The sequence below is a fragment of the Limulus polyphemus genome, unplaced genomic scaffold (assembly GCF_000517525.1).
Source record: "Limulus polyphemus unplaced genomic scaffold, Limulus_polyphemus-2.1.2 Scaffold5700, whole genome shotgun sequence".
Lineage (NCBI taxonomy): Eukaryota > Metazoa > Arthropoda > Merostomata > Xiphosura > Limulidae > Limulus > Limulus polyphemus.
Genome location: NW_013671310.1, coordinates 20,550 through 25,451, shown reverse-complemented (window position 1 = coordinate 25,451; position 4,902 = coordinate 20,550). Strand labels below are relative to the sequence as shown.

At 35.5% G+C, this 4,902-nt stretch overlaps 1 protein-coding gene across 2 annotated transcripts in view; it reads right to left on the bottom strand.

Moving 5' to 3' along the window:
* LOC106472882 (cytoplasmic protein NCK2-like) overlaps positions 1-2,974 on the bottom strand; it is a 33,980-nt gene extending 31,006 nt beyond the window's left edge. For both annotated transcript variants that reach the window (XM_022401428.1, XM_022401427.1), the window contains exon 1: positions 2,814-2,974. The gene's annotated coding sequence lies outside the window, so the exon portion shown is untranslated. The remainder of the gene's footprint in view (positions 1-2,813) is intronic.
* Positions 2,975-4,902: the final 1,928 nt, after the last annotated feature.

Here is a 4,902-nt window from a genome sequence, read left to right as displayed (position 1 = left end):
ATTTCTTGGGATGGAGTTTGAGGTTTGCTGCTTTCAAACGCTTGAATACTTCCTCATCAAACGTTGTTGCAAATACAATGACATCATCCAGGTACACTAGGGTTATTCTTCATTGTAGGCCTTCCAGTGCTCTTTCCATCAGCCTCTCAAATGTCGCTGGAGCATTGCTAAGCCCGAATGGCATCACGTGGTATTGCCAGAGACCTTGGCCATAACTAAATGCAGCCTTAAGTTTATCTACTTCAGCCATTTTCACTTGATGGAAACACGACTTTAAGTCCAAAGTTGAAAACCACCTGGCTCCACTTAGGGCATCAAGAGTATCATCAATTTTTGGCAGTGGGTATGAGTCCTTTTCAGTTATACTGTTAAGAGCCCTGAAGTACACACAGCAACGTTGGGTCTCATCCTTCTTCTGGAGTAACAGGATGGGAGCTGATTTCTCGACTATCCCTTCTTCAGTTAGGCCATCCTTGACCTTCTCTATCTCTTGTCGCTTTGCCGGAGCTATTCTCCTTGGAGGGATCTTTATTGGACGGTGATACCTGTGCTTATTCTGTGCAGCCGAGGTTTGTTACAGTGCCAGCAAAGTCCCTCAAACTTCTCCAAAAGCTGCCCTCTTCTGGCCTTGAATACCGATGACTGTACCAACCTTGGTACCTCTGTGTTGGACTTAACGTAGGATTCGAATTCAAGAGTATTTGCAGTGGTTGTCCCTTCAAGCTCATTGCCAGGTACACTGCTTTCTGCTCCTTGGTCCATCCATTCATTTCTTCCACGAGCTCAAATTGTGATCTATATGCTTCCCATGGTGCCTTCCCATCAAATTCCTGTGGCTTCCTTCGTACTAGATCAACCCTATTACTAACACTCATGTCTGGAATGTGACTTCTGGCAGGACTGAAGATGTCTGCTTTAGGGTTTAGCTGTGGGGTCTGATAAGGACTTCCTGTTGTCTGGGGCTGATTAGACCCATGGCTAATATATCCTTCCTGTGTAAAAGACGGTAAATCATCCTTTAATGTATTTAATTCACCTTGAAATTTACTAATGTTTTCCATTTGTGTACTCTGGCTTTCCCTCAACTGTTGGAGACTTTCTTCCTGTTTCTTTTCTTGTTCCAGTTGTCACTGGTGCTGGTTTTCTTACCACTGCTGTAGTCTCTCTTCTTGTTTATTTTCTCGTTCTTCTGGTTTCCTTTCTTTTTCCTCCAACAACTACTGTAATCTCCCTTGTTTATTTTGCTGTTGGAGCTGCCACTGGTGCAGGTTTTCTTGCCACTGTTGTTGTCTCTCTTCTTGATTCTTTTCACGTTCTTCTTGTTTCTTTTCTTTTTCCTCCAACAACTGCTGTAATCTCTCTTGTTTATTTTGCTGTTCGAACTGCCACTGTTGCAGGTTTTCTTGCCACTGCTATTGTCTCTCTTCTTGTTTCTTTTCTTGCTTATTTTCATGTTCTTCTGGTTTCTTTTGCTGTTCTTGTATTGCTGCCATCAAATCTGCTAAGTCGTAGTTTGATTTGCCACTTCTCGTTTCCATTTTTTTTTCTTTCAATCCCACTTTTGACACAAACTTGTTACGTCTCTGCTTATTTGTTAATTTCCTGTAGAAATTCTTTCCGAGAAACTTCAGCGATACAAGTCCTTTCTTAATTAAAACTAGTTTATTCTTTCTCGATACAACTTTGTAATACACAGAATTTCCACAGTCACTTTAAACTTATATACTTTTATGAACACACTATAAATCACAGTGATTCATACACTTCACTCACGGTGCCTAATGCTTGCTTGACTCAATTTATTTCTTTTCAGTCTATCTCCAGCTTATATACTAAAAAAAGAGGGCATCTAGCAAATGCTGGGACATTCGTGAGGTTGCCCGAGTCACGATCTTTCTAGAAACTCCAGCACACATGCTCCCAGCGTCATGTGACTTCCGCTGTCGTAACACTGTTAATTATGCTCCTATCATTAATGTAAGCAAGAGAATGCATAAAACCAAGCATTGACCCCTTAAAGCACTCCAAACAAGGTTCTGCCTTGTTCGACTCAACTCCAATAACAATTTTTTGCTTTTTTCCATACAAAAACCCTACATGTACAATCCAATTAACCCAGTCTTCTCCAACTGCTACCAAAGAGATATTCTTAGCTAATATTTTGTGTGGTATGTTATCAAAACCTTTCTGAAAATCTACATAAGTCAAGCCCACACTTGATCATTTTGTGATAAGCAATATATTTACGGTTTTAACTTAAATGTTAGCTATACAGTGAGTGATGTCAAGTATGTTTATAAAAGTAGTCCTGTTTGGAATCAGCGACTTTGTAAAGTGTCTAGCAACAAGGCTACATTATAGATATAAGAATCACTGATGTATTGAGTCAGTTTTCAGTTGGTAGTGTGCCAGTCACTCAGTGAAGTATTTGAATCAGTATTAGTTATCACATATATTCAGTAAAACAATTAGCTTTGAAATTGTAAAACTTTATTCGTATGTTAGTCACAATATCATTAGTGGATAAATCTGTTGAAATTGAAAATGTTATTTGTAAACTTAGGTAAAGCTAGAAGAATGACTGTAATTTGGTTGACATTAATTGTAGGTTAAGGAAAAAATTAACTAATCTGTTATCATTTGGGTCAGGCCTTGGCTTTATTCTCACCAATTAATTTAAAAGAACCAGCTTAATGAAAGACCAACATTAAACAATATTCTACTTTTATTACAAACTTGAGGTAAAATATAAAAAACAAGCATTTCAATGTTAACTTATATTTCAAGACTAACCATCCAATAAATAGTCTTACCTTATTAGGTTTTAAGAGATTATTTATCTCAAAAGCTATTTACACATATCCTTCTCTGTCTTCTATATTCTTAGAATGGTAACTTCAGCTTTTGCATTCTATCCTTGCAAGACTGTGACTTCACACTAGGTAATAATTTGAACATTTCTGGATGTTTTAAATTTTACATTTATTTTCCTTTTCATAAGAATTCCACTCTGAACTAGAGTTTTCCAAGATAGGTCTTACAAATAATAACTTTTTCATTAAGATAACCAAATAATCCTTGAATGAGGCTTATACTTCAGTTTACTTTAATACAAATCATGGCTATATGATTTGAAAACTTAAGCAAATTGTAAAAAAAATAAAAAATGCTCAGGCTTTATTGCGCAGCTAAAATTGATATAAAAATGGAGTGAGGAAAGTATTCATTTTCTAGTTTCCACACTGAATGTTCGTATTATAGCAAAAACATTTACATTGTGAATTATTAAACAGTAGCTGCAATTAAGATGACCAATCAGTAAGAAATAGAATGGCATACTCAAGATCATTCTGCACATATTTGTAAGTCTTAACTGTCATCTGTAAATAACAGTATCTATTGACCTGATGAATTTTTTTTTATATAAACTAAGAAAATTATATGGCCTAGAACATATACTGACATACATTGCTCAACACAGGTGACCATTTTAATGATTTATCATAGACATAATACTCTATACTCTATTTTGTATAAAATCTGTTAGCTATTTTTCTAATTTTCCTTCTACACAATATGCTTTCAGTTTATTTAACAATCACTGTTGAGTTATGCTATCAAATGCCTTCTTGTGTCTTTGTTGACGAGTTGAATTATGTTCCATTTTCCAGTTACTCTGACCAATCTTATATTAGTGTTCCTTTGCTAGTGGTAAAAGTGAAAACTAATAATCTTTTTTATACAAATCATTGGTTAGTCCTTACTAGGAATACATTTATAGTGTACAATTTTGATATCCTTATCAAATAAATGATAGCAACTCATTGTAAGGGGTTCAGAGAAGAGCTACTAAGATGATTCTGAGGATGTAAAAGTTAAGATCTGTTAACTTGTTTTTTCTTAAGAAAAGAAGTCTTAGAGGGATCTTGCTGAGATTTACAAGATTATCCATGGGATCAATAGATAAAGGCCTCCAATTTATTTGGACTATATCCTAAAGCCAACAGGTTTAGATGACACAAACAACAAGCTTAAGATTTGGAAAAGACAGACTAGGCTCTAGTTATGACATGTTCAGAACAGGATGATCAGCTCATGAAATATTGGTAGGCAGTAATAGGGGGTCAGCACATTATAACAAATATAACAAAAATTATAAGACCTTATGAGGAGAATAAATGAACTGCTGAAAAATAAAGAGTGGGCTTAAAATTTATATTTTTACATTTCAGGAGTAGGTGTAAAAATGGCAGCCTTGAAGGAACAAATAGTCTCTTGTCCAAAGTCAATTAACAAAGTTTAGAATTTTATTGGATAGTCAACATGGTTTCACTGGGGGAAAATCTTGCCTTACAAATCTTTTGAGATTCACTGAAAAGGTTACTGCTTACATAGATGAGGGTAAGGGTGTAGATTTGGTGATCTGGATTTTCAAAAATCATTTGACAAGGTGTCACATAAAAGGCTTGTAAAAAAATTATCTCTACAGGTGTGGGGGTTAAGTTAACAAATTGAATAGAAGATTGGTTGGATGGAAGAAAGCAGAGGGTTGTAACAAATGGAGTTCAGTCAAACTGGATTAATGTCACAAGTGGGGTACCTCAGGGCTCAGTCTTAGGACCTTTGCTTATTTTGATTGACATCAATGATATAGATGAAGGAATAGTCAATAAATTACTTAAATTTGCAGATGATATCAAGGTCTTGAATGTTTCTAACTGTGAAGAGGATGCTGCTGATTTAGATCATTTAGTAAGTTGGGAAAGTAAATGGCAGATGGGTTTTAATTAAAATAAATGCAAGATAGTGCACGTGGGTTATCACAATTTGAATTATGATTATAATTTGGATAGGAATAACCTTAACAGTGTTATGAAGGAAAGGGATCTTGGTGTAATAGTT